We start from the raw sequence: 16,407 nt of genomic DNA on the forward strand, positions 1-16,407 counted from the left end.
AAGCAAATAATTATCACAAATATACATCCCACCTCAGGACACATTGCTGTCAGTGACTTGACATTTCAAATGATGAGTTTCACAAACGTGCATAACCATCAGATTTGATTGAACAATGTTTTAGAATAATTCACATGCTCATCTAGAACTTTTTTCTTTGTGTTTTGGCACCGAAGCATGAAACAGGAAAATCTACAGTGGGTTTCTCTTTGCTTGTGAAAAAGCAAACGCTTTGATCAGTTTTACAGACTCGAAGGCTGTAGTCAGTTATTCCTCAATGGATAATGAAACCAAAGCCCAGAGTGACTCTGTTTCTCTGTGGATCCTGTGTGATATCTTATATATAGTTTTTGACATAAATCAAACAATCTTTCATTTGTACAGTTTGAGGCCAGAGGCAGCAAGCACATAGGAGGAATGGTATGGGAAAACATGTTTGTGGTGCTTTTTTACCTGGTCTTTTCACAGTGTTGGTTACTGACTCTTTAATGATTGACTTGTAAGGGAAATCTTCAGAGTCAGGAGACAGTCATACAAAACAAAACAACACAAAAAGACTCCAAATCATTTGAGTGTTTTTCTTGACTGTCAGTATCATAATTGTTTAGCTCAGCATTCAGGCAGTGGTGTTCTGAATCTTAAAACTTCAGATTCACTGTCTCCCACCTTGCCCCTCAGAATGCATGCAGACATGATTTTTAATGTGAATCTTCTTCTAGTAAAAGTACATAAAAATCCTGCAAGTTTCTTCCTTATAAAACAAGTCACATAATAAAAGCTCAGTTAGAGGAAAGAATTCCATCAAGATGATGCTAAGGTTTTTTTAGGGGGAGGAGACTGTCAATTTTTTCTGTTTATCTGTTTGATAACCTAGCTTTTGGTGCTTGGCAAAACCAGATGTATGAATGAAAGTTTCATTTCCTAGTTTACCTTGAAGGTGGTGGTTCCATGACAAATGTATCAAATCCATTGAAATTTATATCTTGTATTACTCCATTGACCTGCACGGAATTATACTTTGAGTTAATGTAAACAGTACCTCAGTTTCTGCAACTGACAAGACATGAAAAAAAAATGGATTTTTTTTCTCTCAGTTACCATTTTGTATCGTCTTCCGTTCTCCCAGTGTAGTTCAGACTTGTGGTTGAGATCAGCTTTCAGCATGAAAACTATAAATTTGGTGTCTAGGCATTGAAGCATCAAGTGCTGTACCACCGTGATCAAGAGGGAGGGGCGTATGGCAAAATCAGTGCCAACACTGTAAAGCTTCATTAAGTTGTGTTATGTGTTGAGATTATACAGTCCCTGTAGCTAGATGAAAATACATTATTGGTTTCCAAACCTGGTTGCTGAAATACGGAGATCTGTTCTTTGAGGACAGTCAACACTTTCTTCAGTTCACCAACATCTGTGGAACTAAGAGCTGCAGGGTTTATGCTGAAGTACTTGCAAGGACAGCAGTCAATGAAACCAAAGCAATGTGTAGGAGAAGGAGGAAAAAACTCATCTCATTCTCTTCATATGCTTCATTGTTTTTGTTCTTCCTGAAAAATAATGTCCTTTCAGATTTCATTTGACATCTCCATGATGTTGAACAGATTTGGAGAAATCACCAATATTTTGACAGGGTTCCTTGGCAATGAAATGTTCATGAAGCTCATCTGTCATGAGTTAATCTGGCTCATCTAGCCAAAGTAGTATCTTAGGAGGATATATTACTGTAACAATTTGATTTTTACACATTTTCTTCATCTCTCAGTGATTGCAGTGATGGCAATTTGTACTTCAGTTGTAAAAATATTGGTAGCTATTGTGGCATAACTTTACCTTTGAGGGTTTTTTGAGAGCCATGCTTAAGGTAGCCACACAGTGTCAGGCTGCCCAACTCTCACCTTCTTGGTAATGGTGCAATACTCTGATTTTACCTTCTGTCTTCATCAGTATTCATGGCTTCAAAACTTTAACATCTTATCTTGTTCTTATCTCCCACAAATCTCTTGAGTTACGTACTCTAATGGTGATGCCTGCTAACCTACGCCATCAGTGTATGAGTACCTGATCTGTTTATACTTTCAAACTGCTTCTGTTAATAGTATCTATAGAAAGCTAGCACTCTCCCCAAGAACAAGCAGTATGCAAGCACTACCCACAGATCAGTCTGTTTCCTGGAATGCTTAGGTAGATGTGCATCCACTGAGCATGCAAGATTTGCCCTATATTTGACACCAGCATCAAAAAAAAAGATCTTTTATATTTGCTTCAGTCACACCCCGCTTTAATGAATTACTTTGAAAAGTGTGTGCTTTTGTTCAACATTCAATTGTGAAAGCTCCATAGTAGCAATATAGAGAATTCTCTGTTATTACACACAGTAATATTTTGCCAGAGTAAGGTAATCTAAAAATAATAATTGTGTATAATACTACACAGACCTGCATATATGTGGTCAACATATATGTATGTATGTATCTATTTCTATCTACTATGCTGTTTCTTCTCTTTACCACTTGTGAAAAGGTAACACATCATCTGACAAATTGTCATGGTTCAGTCTGGCGTTGTAGAATTTTGTATTCATTTGAATGTGTAGCTGAATGATAGATCAGAGCTTTTGGTCATCTGCTTCTGCTCTGATTAAGCCTGTCAGTCACTGACATTTAGCTGCCTCTTCCAGGTAACAGTTATCCTCACCATTTCAGATCAGGTGTGCCCAGTCTGAGCTGATATTTAGCAGTGCCCAACATGGCTTGACCCTGTTCTGCTCACAGCAAAGTGCAGCCAAGAGAGCAACCTGGGCTCTGCTTGGACACCTTCTTACTCGTGTCTCTGCAAGTGGGGGGGTTAATACACCCAACACTAAGCATGATGACATCTTCATTAATGGAAAATAGGCAACACCTTTGTTTGTATCTTAAATGAGAGAGAACTTCTACAGCAATACAGGGTTGAGGTCTTGTAGCACTGCACAGTGCAGGATGGGCCATTCAGCCTGAGAAGTGGCAAGGAAAGTCAGGACTGGAGCTCTTAGGTATAGTTAGGTGTTGCATTGGGAATATCACTTGCAAATAGAAAGGAATATCAGAAGAATCAACAAATGAAGGTGAAACCTAGAAAGTGTCTATTTCAAGTGTAAAATTCAAACTTGAGAAAAGAATTGCAGCTGAAGGGAATTTCTAGAGTGTCAGGAAAAGGCAGTGAAAGAAGGGGAAAGGAAACAGATACAGACAAGTAATAGAGGGTTTGTCAGAAAAGAAAAAGTGGAAGCATGCTGTGGACTTTACTACAAACTACATTGCTATTCAGATTTCAGTAAGTGCCCCTGGGACTTCAGGAAAAGATTTTTTTTTTCTATAGTACTTTTGCAAAGATGTCCTTGTGGGAAATTGGCCTTTACCAGGCTAGAGCAGCCCAGCCTCTTTAAACAGTCTTTCTGCAAATGTCTAATCCATTAACAAATTAATTTCTGAATTTCAGGCCCAATTACTGATAGTGGACATAACAGCATTCCCAGTAGAGCACAGAAATGAGCAGTTTCCTCTCCTAGATGAAGCACTGACTATTGTAAAAAATTCATGCTATAGCCTTCTAAATATAACTTTGTTTTGTTTTGTTTTCAATGGCACAAGTTTTGGCCTTGTTGGAAAGGTAGTTTTTACACTACAGTACATCTTGATGTCTGTTCAAGATGCTGTGATTGGATATCTACCTATAGGTAGATATATATATCTATATATCTAAATATACCTATTTATAGGTAGGCAATGGCCTAACCTTGTTGATATAACATAAATGCCACCATCCGTCCAAGTCAGAGGATGTGCTTTTGAAAAATAAACACTAAAATGCATCTGGAATAACCCACATCATGCAACAGGTTGACTCTTGAGTCATTTATGTATTCTCATCTTCTCCTTTTCATTGTAGCTTCAAGAAAGTCACCCAAAATGCAACTTCTGGGGAGAAAAAGTGACCAAAAAAAGAATTGTATTTAGCCTAGACAGCACAGTGTGAAGACATATCGTGGTTGTGAAAGCATCCATTAAAATTGACCCCACCTTACTCAAGAGACCTGTACAATATGTAGGTCAAGATCAGACATGCTAAGTTCTGTGGCACTAGCAGGTTATTTTCCAGTGCCTCATGATAGGCAGCACCATGCCAGCACAGCAAACAAGAATAATCAAAACCAAGAAGCTCATCTTTTACTTTTTTCATTACAGGGATCACATGGAAGGCAGAAGGAAGCAGACTTCTTAAGTAGATACCAGGGAAGCAGATACCAGGGAAAGGAGTATTGCAGGGATAAAATGAATCACAATTAACTAAAAAAAAGAGTCCTCTTGATCAGAACTCACTAAAACAAAGTAACAGAAGGCAGTGGTTTCAAGCAAAGAGAAAGAATGGTTCTGCTGATTGACTTTTGCAGGTCAGATAATATATATATATTTGCCCCTAGCAAACAGGGGATACTGAAGGTGTTTGATGCTGTATGAACAGAAAGTACAGCCAGGGGGAGAGACAGGTCCTGCCAGGAACCAGCCTAGAAAAAGCAAATTTCAGGACCAAGCACCATCAGGAAATTTATAATATTTAAGTCATATGTAAAGGAAATACTGTGATGTGTTCTGTAAAGAGCAGAGTCAGGCCAATGCTTGCTTACGTGTGTTTTAAGTAATATGATATGACAGACCACATCAGGTCAATGGTGCTGATTAATGAAGAGTTCTGGAAAGGTAACTAACAAGAGATTAAAGGGTCAGGACACAAATTTCAGGAGGGAGGAAAAGGAGGATCAGTACCTCAGAATATGGAGTTGTGGTCCAGGAGCCCATTAATCATCATCATTATTATGTAAAGTACCACATTTTCTTCTGACATTATGCCCACTGCAACTCCACTGAAGCCAGTATAGAATTGACATGAAGTGTACATCTTAAATAACAATTTGTAGTACATCCCTGATATCATAAAATGGACCTTCCTTAATAAAAACAGTAATAGGATTAATGTTTCTTACACCCTCTAAATTACCATATATAGAGCTTGGGAAGAACAAGGTGGAATAAAACTGAGCATATATAAAATGCCCATGTTACTATCATTAGTAGAAATACTTAAGTAATCAGAGTCTGCATTTCTGGGAGGCATTGATGCAGAAAATTCATCCTTCAAGATCTTAATTAAGCATACAGTACCTCATGGAGCAGAAATGTTAGTGCTTTGCTCTTCTGGATCAAGGACCCCAGGTAGAGAGGGGAGATGTTACTTAACCATATGTCACACATCCCATTCCCCTGTTGTCCTCCTCATCTCTCTTTTTGCCCAATCTTCTCATGTTGAAAAATCCTTTTCCTCTATTTTTTGCCCAAGCTAAGACTTTTAGAAAACTGTCCTGGTTTAGGCAGTGACAAAAACCTTTGGGTGAATCCTGCTCCATTGCACTACTTATGTCTTATGAAGCACCAAGCTTTGTTGATTTTATGTATGTAAAATGTACCTATCAGCTGCTAATGATCTCAGTGCTTGATGCTGATCACACTAGAGGAAAAGAGATGTATCTTCCCAGGCCATAGCAGGAATTATGGAGAAAGTTGAAGATATTTTAAGTATTGCCTTTCAGAGAGATTTTAGTGCCCAGATTTTGTAGAAGACTTTGAACAGCTCATCTCTAACAACTTGTCTGCCTGACCCTTGATATGAAGCCAGATTGAGTGCTAGGCAGTGCTACATAAGAGAACCACTTGGATTGGGATCCCAGAGATTGGAAGAGCAATAATGACAAAAAAAGAGAGGTGACAAAATATGCAGGATTAGTACATGCAGTTCTTAGGCTTCTCTTGTGTGAAATTAGGAGAGAAGTGAGCAGAAGTTCTGCCGAAGTAAAGACTTCATCCTGTGATTTTTCTGCTTCTAATACAACTTAAAAATGCATGTTAACTGTAGTACTGGACACTCTTTAAGGCATGTGGGATTTATCGCTTAAAAGGATGAGCAATAGCCAGGGAAAAGACAGATTGATGTGTGCAAATGGATATAAGAAGCAAGGTCAGCATTAAAAAAACAGTTGGAGCATATATGGAAGTGGGAAGGAGAGCTTGAAAGTAAGCCATGCTGAGTTTTAGCAAGGGCTTAAATTTGCAGAGTCCTTGGGTGTTACTGCACCTTTGAAATTCAACCCTTGGTAGTGGTCAAAGGTGTCACTGTTTTATGTAATTCTTCTGAGCTAACCTGATGCTGGTATATAGCTCTTCTCTCAAGCCTGGTGAAGTTCAGATGTTCAGGTTGGGCTAAAGATTTTTATTTTTGTTTAAATTTACTTAATCTGCAATAAAAACCAGTCTTCAAGATGGGACAGCCCAGCAAAATGAATCAAAGAAAACATATGCTTGAGTCCCTGTGAAGTGTAGCTGGTAGATTTCATGTAGTGTGTTGAAATCAATATATAGCATATATACCAGTCACCAATAAGCAATGTGTTACCAATGTGAAGCATATTACTACAGTGTCATCTAAAATCCTTCATTGTGTCTGCTGGCTTTCATTCTAGAGTTCCTGTTGCATGAGCAGTGGGGTTTTTTATTGTGTGACATTTATAGACATAAATTCCAACTTCCGCAGTGACATTAACTACCTGTGAGATAACAATTAGATCTCTTATCATTTTTTGTTCACCTTCTTGATTTCTTTGATAAAGCAAATACTTGCTTTTCTTGTCTGATGGGAATAGGCATAATCATTTATTCATGGAAACAGCACCACTGGCTTCCCTGTGGGCAGGACTGAACATGCTGATGTCCCAGGAATTCTTTGCATAAGTGAAGTGTAGGATTTAATTCTGTCCCTGGATGTTAACTTCAGACATACTTCCAACATCCACAACAAGCCACCCAAAGATCATAAGGAGCTAGCAAAGGAGGAGTTCTGTTAGTCTAGAGAGGGATTCAAGTCCCCCAAAAATGTAAATACTCCAAAAAACTTAGGTCTGGGTGGTAAAATCACCTTCTAATAAATACTGGAGCTGAGGTTTTTTTCTTTGGATCCCTTTCTGTATTAGTCCATTGAGTCCAACTCCTTCTAAGGCTCAGGGGATTTCAGACAGAGAACTGCTGCTGAGCAGAATCTCTCCTGAAAGGCTGACAAGAAGCCATTTCACTGGTCTCACCGCAGTAGACCTGGTGGCTGATGGGGCTTCTGCTTTGATAGGAGCCATCCTTTTTGTGATGTACAGCCTGCAAAAGAAGTGTAAGAGAGTTTTTCCTTCCTCTTCCTGCCTTGCAGTCCTGAGCAAGTGTTTGTTGCTGCTCTGAACAGGACTAGCCTTGTTGTTCTGATGAGATGCACTTGAGTGCCAAGTTTGTGCTAGCTCTCCATCACTGCTCCGTGCTCATGCCATTAGAGTGAGCAGCTTCTCAGGATGAGTCCTCCTGATAGCATTTTGCTGGCTAATCCTCTCTGTCTCCTCCTCACTTCACCGGGAGAGGTTGCACGGGCAGATGGGGCAACCAGGGACTGTTGTGGTTCGCAGCCAGGGCTGGAGGGATTGAAGCAGAAAGAATTCGGCCCTACCAGGCTGCAGCCAGCTGTACTGACAGTAGAGAATGCCAGTTAGAGTTGCAGAAACTTTTCTTGCTCTCAGTAAATAATTATCATTTCCCGCTGACCTTTCCTTTTGGTTCTTTCTGGTACAGACACAGCCTCTCTCTGTTCCCTGCCCCAATGAACGTCTGCACTAGGTCCAAGGCTTGGAGTAATTTACCTGAAGAGTGATACCGTTTGGAACCCACTGTAAGTATATTTTATCTCTTACAAAAGACTTCTTGTCTCAGGAAAAAAAAAAAAGCTTTAAAAAACAAAAACAAACTGCAGCACCTGTGAGCATTAGTGCTCAGGGTGAGCTAAGTTTTGCTTTTGAAATTTGCAAGGAACTATGTGGGCAAAAAAATATGTCAATAAAAACCTGTTAAATATTTAAGTCGTAGCCTCCCAGCATAGTTCAGCAATGGTTGGTTTGATCTACTTGTATCTTTCAGTTTGGCAGGTTCTCATGCTTACTGCTCTAGTTTGTGCTGTTCTAGTTTGTGTATCCATGTTTGTCTTTGGAGTGTTTATCTTTTTCTCTATTCCTACTGCTTTTTAATGAAGCATCTTTTCTCTCATTGGTGTTTTGTGCAATGCAGATTGAATTTATTTCAACTCCTTAAAGATTTACACTGTTGGTTCGAGGCCTAGAGTCATTTATGATTTGGGCTGGTGTTTCTTAAGGCCATCAGGATTTGGTAAATTTGGCTGGATTGCACAGCTGAAGTTGCCTGAGAGAATATTGACTGTTCATTGTGGTTTTATTAAGATTGGAAATTATCATCAATTGTGTGTTATTTGTATGTAGGTTTGATATGTCATGATTAATTCTCAGTGCTGAGATGCTCTGAGGTTGCAAGTCCAGGAGGTTTTGTAGGCAGGTCCTAACTTAAATAAGACTTGTGGTTTAGATAGAAAAAATGGACAAAGTTGAGGGCATATAAACCCCACTTCAGGTCTGAAACAGACTGTGCAAATTTCAGTCTTAGTTTAACTTAATCTCTGAGTTTAACTTAATTATGTTAATCAGTCTCCTGTAAGGGATTTTGGAATTTATTTTACTTTTCTGCTTTGATTAAATTTTCCAGGCTTTTATTACACTAGAACATTGGGCCTCTCTTGTCAGTTCTCTGTGCCTCCCATTCTTGCTCTGCAGTGTTCTGCTGGGATTTCTCTTTCGTATTACATTTTATGGCGATGTTTTCAGGAGTTTGTGTTTTCCATTGTATGACACAAACTTGCAATCAGAGATTTTAAACAAACTGCCAGTCATGTAGCTGTAACAGCATGAAGATCAATGTGGCTGCAAAATCATCAGAGAAGCTGTGAATATTCAGGCAGTCAGCCTGTACAGGACTTTTAACTACTGAAGCAAAATTTCTGGCAGAAAAATTGGGATGGCTCAGGTGGTTTAAAGCAAGCTTCTCTCAGAAAGTTTCACCCTCAGCTCTGGAGTTTAGTGTACCCTCAATTTTGAAGTCAGGTCTCTGGGCAGATTTCAGTGCTTTCTGCTATTCTTTCAGGCATTTTTTTTGTTTGGCTTTTTGTTGTTTGGTTTGGTGGTTCTTTTTCTATATTCAACAATTGTACTCATCTCCCTCTTTCACTTTGTCAGTTTCTAAATATGTATTGTCAGTGTCATGTCTGGAAGAGACACAACACTGGCAGTGATAAGCACTGATATCAGGAGCTGTGTTAGTCGCACACAGGCAGAGGAAGAATGTGCAGCAGAACACTCAGGAAAAAAAATACTGCTTAAAATCAAACGTGAACTATTTTCACACTCTGATATTTTTAGGATCTGAAAAGCTGTTTTGTTTTTGTTCTTTTTTAATTATATACTGTCCCTGTGAATTATGAAGGTTACAGACAAGCTGTACACCAGCCACTTGAGTGCAGTACTTGGGCATTACTGGCATCTCTGACCTGATGGCACTTAATAGAAGCTGGTTCTGTATCTGTGAGGAGGAGAAATAATGCTGGGAACATGGGTGGGCAGTCTCAGCCAGCAGTAGCACTTGTGGTATCAGCAACCCTGGGGTGTGTTCCCTCCATGCTGTTTAGTATGTGATGAACAAAGGTCTGGTTGGTGACCCAGCCCTCCCTGTATTCAGAGGCTGAAAACTGCCTCATTATTGTTCATTATGTATTATTATTCTTGTACAGTCACATTATCATAGCTTCTCCTGAGAGCCAGGATGCTACTCTGGGTTCTGTGCAGCTACACTGGTTCCCATAGCTGAGCTAATTTGTTCATTGCTAACCTGGTGTCTCCACAGGACAGAGAGCTGTTCCCTGTGCAAGGGAAGGTTCAAGCATTGGTTACTGCTGCTGTATGAGAACTACAACAGACATTGCCTGGTTTTGACAGAGACCTGGTTTGGTGGCCCTGCTGTGAGAACATACTGACTGACCGAGGGGAAATTCATTCCAGTCTCAGATACTTAAGATTGCAAGGGAGGCACATGCAAAGTAATCGTGAGGGAGAGCAAGTGGAGGGCCAGGGGAGAGAAGGCTGAAAGCAACAGTGACAAAAAGGGAGAGTTGTAGCAGGGGTTTTAAAGGCATTCCAAAGCTCAGAGGTAGCAATTAGTTTCTAGATAGCTTTAAGGTTTGAACATCCAAAATATTATCCATTCTGCTTTCAAATTAAACAGAAAGAAGCCAATTCTGTTCTGCAGGCAATGTCCACATCACTGCAGTTGCTGCAGCATTGTGAGTTGGCCACCGTTTAAGACCTTGCTGTATGATGAAGTTAAGGTACATTTGAGGGAGAGAATGCCTCACTGCAATGACAATACTGACAGAAAAATAAAAATAAAAATATGGCAATGATTATACAACTTGCTATACACATGAGCTGAGAGGTCCTCAATTCAGGGGCGACAGTAGATGCAGTTAGCCAGATAATAGGTACTGAAAAGCACACAAGAAAGAAGATAATATATTTTAAGTGATGTAAATGAACATAATGAAAAGCAACATGATAAACATAAGGAAAGGTTGAAAGTGAATACCAACAAAAAAAACCTACCTGGCTATAGGTCAGAAAATAGAGAGAGATGGAGTATGTATGATGTTTAGGACTGGACAAATCTCTTCTACATCAATAGCAAATATGAATTCTGCAGTGAATTCTCAGATTAGCTTAGAAAATTCAGCATCTTTTCTGTCCTGAACTTACTGAAGTCTGTGCATCAGGTCCATTTACAGAAGTGCCATCGCTGTGCTATGCTGGCCTTCTGCTGTCTTTCACAAAAGGCAAAGATGATGATGGCCCTCTGATAGTTTTAAGAATGAGTGCAGCATTTGGAAGGACTTGTTATACACCCCAGCTGCATGTAGAAAAAAAGTTCAGAGATAACAGGAGATGAGACTGGGAGCTCTTTGCTTGAAGGACGCATTCCCAAGTCTTTTGCAAAGAAGTTGCAACTTCTATTGCTGTTACTTACAAGTAAATAGCAAACTTCTTGTTCCCAGGATTAGTCTGTAGAGAAGAACATAAACATGTGAACTAAACTAGCAAAGTAGATTGACCCTTACTACTGAAATAAACACTCAGGACTGGCAATCAGTGAAGCCCAGGGATTGTAGATAAATAGGTACAGTTTGGGAATGTTCCATGATCAATGTTTATTATTTGATCATTCTTGCTTCTGCCCTGGTGCTTTCAGATTTTTCTTACATAGCTATCACAAGTCATATTCTGCCTCATCTACTGTGCCATTTTACCTTCTGGAATGGGGGGATCTATTAGAGGGCTTGCTGATGGAAGTGTTCTTAGAAGAGTGCAATCAGAAAAAAAATTAGGTTGGAAGTGTCCTCTGGTGGTCTCTAGTCCAATTCCCTGCTCAGAGCAGGGCTGACTTCCAAGTTGGATTAGGTTACTGAGGGCCTTGTTCAATTAAGTTTTGAAAATCTCCAAGGATGGAGATGCCACAACCCGATCCAGTGCTTAACAACTCTCCCTGAGAAAGCTATAGCAATGAGATAGGAATAGAAGTAGACTATGTAAGTGAATGTAAGAATATTTAATTAGAATATATTCGTGAAGTTCATACCAAGAGGAGCTTTTGATATAGGTGATAAAGTAGAATGAAAGGATAGCAATATACTTAGAGCAGCAGCAGTATTTTTCTGGCTTTGCCCATTGGCCTTTCATATCTTGTAGATATGTTCCTTGGGGAGGAACTTTGAGTTTCTTCATAGGGGGTTTTGACCACAGCATCCCCAGGATTTTCGTTTATTGAGTTTTCATTAGATCCTTAGCTGACTGTTGTGTCCCTTACCCGGTGACAAAGCAGTGACACAAAAGCATCTTAGAAGCAGTGTCAGCCTTAAGAGCAAAGCAGAAAATAAATGGGTTTGGAAAGGAAGAAGCAGGGAATACTGTGCACAAACTTGATGGTGTCACTACCTGTTGCTAAGTTATTTACCTGTCCCTCTAATGCGCTTTAAAGGCCTGGGAGGCACAGGCAGGGTCAGCCACACAATGAAGCATCAGTCAGTGCTTGGTCTAAAAACACATCAGGGGCTGTTCTAGCAGCTGACAAGTTGTGCTTACTCTTACTGAGCCCCTACCATGCAAATAACCAGTGTCCAGCCCAGGAGAGGTGGCTTTCTGTGTGGGTAGAGATGAAGTCAGAGGTTGTATTCCAAACATGTAACTTGTGTTCTAACTCTGAGCTGAAAACAGACCTTAAATGCAGCAGTTCAGCTTCCAGGCACGAGGGATGTCATTACTCTGTGTATCCAGTCTAACCCCACATATATCCTCTGCTGCCTGGAAAAAAAGTCATGCTGTCAGAAAAATTTTTGGGTAGTAATGCTGTAAAAAACTCACTGTTTTACACACAGATTCCCTGCAGCCCCTGGTGCATGCTGGCTGCACATGGGAAACTTGTGGGATCTGCAAGTGACGCGTGTGAAGGTGTGACGGTTTGTACGCCAAGGATTGACACAGACTTTTACAAAGAAAACATATACAGTCCACATACTTTAAAATGTATGTGCCCGTGGGCAAGTTCTGTGTCTCATAAATACTCATCTGCCTAGCAAGAGATGGAACCCATTCACAGCATGGGGAGCAGACAGAAGGATGCCCGAGCTTGGAGTGAAGAGATGTTCTGTTCACTCTAGAAGGAAAAAAAAATACACAGTTTTTAATGGTTTGATTTTCCTTCCATTTAAAACAGACTAAAGCAGTTCAGCCCTTTGCTGTACCTCTGCAATATTAAGTAAGGTTCATTTAGTCATCTCCTATTGATTTGAAACAGATTAGACTTAAGCATGGTATATTTTGGTCATATTGATTATGTACATGGAGCGTACAGCAGCAGTACTGTCAGTTGCACGGCGTGGGGAATTTTAGACCAGAGAAGTCCAAAAACCCCTCAAAGCTGCCAGCAGCGGCAGGGCTGTCAGTGAGACCCTCTCTACATGGGCGGTGGTTCCCCTGCAGAGATCAGCACCCTGAAAACCCGTGCATCAGGGACCCACTGCCTTTTTCTGCTTTTTTCGCTGTCCCAGGGCATCCCCTCAGCGCTGGGCAGCCCGAGGCAGGCGTGAGTGACCAGGCGCCCAGCACCTCCCGAAGGGCCTTTGATGGAGGAAGAGTTTCTTTATTTTGTTCTGTGCTTGGTTTTGGTTCGTTTTGTGGGTTTTTTTGGCTTTTTTTCCGTGTTTAATTATAATTACAAGCATTTTCCCGCCTCTCCTGCCGGAGGGACACCGCTCCAGGCGCGGGGCGTGGAGCAGGGCCCTTGAGCGGGGCAGGGTGTGCGGCCGGGCCGGGTTGGGCCCAGGCGGTTGCTGCCCCCCGACGGCGGCCGTTGGGAAATGGCGTCGGTGGCGGGCCCTGCCCCCGGCCGGGCGTGCCGCCCTTACATAACGCCTTTATGTAAGCGGCCCGGGCCAAGAGCTCTGCTCTCTCCCTCCCTCGGCCAGGCGATCGGCTCCGCTCCTCGTCCCCCTCAGCCTCGAGGGAACGGGGCTTTTCTCGCTGTAAGATCGGGGTGTTTAAAAATTGAGAGGCCGCTGCAGTCCTCAAAAAAAATCACGTTTTGGTGTGTCAGCCCCACACCGGCCTAGGTGGGATGCAGGGGGATCGGGCTCCTGCCTTGGACCTTCGAGACGAGAAAGCCTGTCCCTGTCAAGAGGAACTCTGCAAGCAGATGAGGACTCCACCTCACTCCACTGTGGGGCCTGGGTGGATGCAAGACAGAGCCTCCATGGCTCCAGCAGCACCTCCACGCTCTGGGTCTACCATGGCCAGGTGCTGCTCCAAAGTTACGGTTGCCTGGTGGCTCAAGGTGCCACCTCAAGAAGGGCCTGCTCTCAAGGCGACCGCTGCTCATGCCTTGGGTGCCAGCAGCATTTTATTTGGACAGCTTCAGCCTCCCCAGGGTAGCAGTGTGCCTACCTGGAGGCAGTGGCTTGAGATGGCTGGGTAGGAACCTGCCCCAGGGAGCAGAGGAGGGAGTGCCTTAACCTGTAAAATGAAGAGTAAACCATGAGGTATGGGTGCTTGCCTCCTTGTACTGTGCTCACTGTGTAATTCAAAGCCCACTACTTTTCTTTGTGCCTCAGTTTTTCGTCTGTGAAACAAAAATGGTGATTAACTACCTGCTTATTGTTCCTCTGAGACTTAATTCCTTGTGTTTACAAACTGCTCAGAGGTCCTGGATAGGGAGTTCTTGAGAGCTCTCATGCATTGTGCTCATAGCTTGTTGTTTCAACCTCCAAATCTTCATGCTTTACTGAGATGACCTCTGCATCTCAAAATTGCTTCAATGCCTTTCCCTACAAAGTGACTCTCTGTGCTGATTAGTCTTGAACTGGAAGCTTGCATATTTATTTGCATTCAGACAATTCTAATACACTTCTGTAAAACTCTATTCAGAATGCTACAGTTTTGGTTAATATTTGTCAAATGGAGCTCTGACTGTCTAAATCACTGGGAAGAGTTTCATTTTATGTGTCATCAGTAGGGGCAGAATGAGGAGCTTCGTGCTTGGCCTGCTTGCCATAACACAGTCTCAGAGCCATTGCATCAGAGTCAAAACAAGGAGCAGCTTGTTTCCAAACAAGAAGCATGGAGGAAAGTCTTCTCTGCCTCCTTCTCTGAAAGGGAAAAGAGAGGAGAGGGGGGAGGGTTGTTGGTGGGGAAAGAAAGTTATCTTTAACAGATTCTAAAAATGCCTTTTCCCAAATATGCAGTCAGTCCCTTCAAAGGTCTCTTTGTTTATTTTCAGGAAGAAACCCAAGACAGCTGAAAACCAGAAGGCGTCTGAGGAGAATGAGATTACTCAGACGGGTGCATGCAGCGCCAAGCCGGGCCTTCCCTGCCTGAACCTTGAAGCTATTCGGTCTCTGAGCCCGGTTCTCATCCGCTCACCACATTCACCAACAAACCTGCACGCACACACAGGGTCATCTGATTGTGAGTACAGCAACAACACTGCTGGGTTGCGCTGGGTTTTCTTGAGAACATGCTCCTTACTGTGGACCAGGTTTTCCAGTTGGATGCTCCTTCCATAGTGACACAAGCAGGACTTCCTTGAAGCTTACCTTTCCCCTACTTTGGCAGTTGCCACTGAAACAAAGCATTTTGCCTTATGATCATGATAATGCCATTAGCCAGGGGAAGGTGAGAGCTTGGTCAGAGTTGCTGTCTCTTACAAATTAAAAAGAGAAGTCCCCTCAAACGTCTCTTTCCAACAGTTACTCCTCTCCAGGTTGTCACGTTCTTTTCATCACCCAAGTATATCTACTGGTGGGATTTTCAGGCTGTGCTGTATTGCAGTGGGGGTAAACAAGTGTTTGGTTCTGGCACCCAGGATTGTAAAGTATTTCCATGAAGGAAGGGGTGAGTGTTTTGTAGAGAGGATCAGTCTGTGAGAGTCTGGGAAGTCTTCGTAGGCCTGTGATGTACCAGTATAAGGCTCTTGTTTTGAGTGTGTCCACTTTCAGATTACTGAGCATGTATTAATTGACTTTTTAAAAATGTTCTTTTTGATTTTGTCAAAAAATACGAAAATAAGGGAGGCAGAAAACATTAAAACTGGATTTTGGAAAGTCAGAACCTAGCCTGTCACCTCTTTAAAGCATTGTCATTTCACAGTGATCCATGCCTGCAAATCTTTGGGCAAGAATGTGCAGGGTGATGTGAACCTCATAATTCACTTGTTTTAGTGTATGTAGTTTACCTCTTCTGCAGTGTTTTTAGGATGTTATAAAGTTTACAAGGGGTAAAAAAGGAGAAGGAAAGATGATGACATCGGGTTTCAAGAGCTCAGAAGCCAAATAGACTTTGAAAAGGCCTATATAAAAAAAAATCAGGGCATGACAATAAAAAATCAGATTAAAAAGTATGTATATCCTTTTCTTTTTTTAATTTAAAAATCCTGCCTCGGGGCCAAGCTTGGAAGCAGCCGGGTTATAAGGATCATCACTATCAAAATCACTTTAGCTGCAATTCATTGCTCTTGGCTTCTGACTTTATTCATTATGAGCTTCTTCCAGAGATCTTGATTTTAATAGAGCTGGTAAACATTGGGGAGACTTTGCTAAATCTCACCTGATGAGTTGGGGAGAGGAAAGAGATGTGAAACAATTGAGCAGCAGGCAGCATGCAATTTAGCATAAACAAGATTTTTCTTCAAATTGGAGGTGTCAGGCTCTTTGTTAAAACAGGGGGGACAGTTTTGTCTAGCACTGTTTTCTAAAAACAGAAAGCTTCTGAAAAGATGCAAAAAATGAGCAGAATAACGAGAAAAAAAAAATCCTTATTTCAAACAAAGAATCTCTTTATCCCATTCACAAAGATGA

The 16,407-nt window shown here is 41.5% G+C and overlaps 1 protein-coding gene across 1 annotated transcript in view; it reads left to right on the plus strand.

Moving 5' to 3' along the window:
- The window catches only part of ZBTB20 (zinc finger and BTB domain containing 20), a 450,959-nt gene that overhangs the window by 408,279 nt on the left and 26,273 nt on the right, over positions 1–16,407 (plus strand). The window contains exons 7-8 of the mRNA XM_008498352.2: positions 7,689–7,785; positions 14,832–15,019. The gene's annotated coding sequence lies outside the window, so the exon portion shown is untranslated. The remainder of the gene's footprint in view (positions 1–7,688; positions 7,786–14,831; positions 15,020–16,407) is intronic.

Source organism: Calypte anna, chromosome 1, assembly GCF_003957555.1.
Source record: "Calypte anna isolate BGI_N300 chromosome 1, bCalAnn1_v1.p, whole genome shotgun sequence".
NCBI lineage: Eukaryota > Metazoa > Chordata > Aves > Apodiformes > Trochilidae > Calypte > Calypte anna.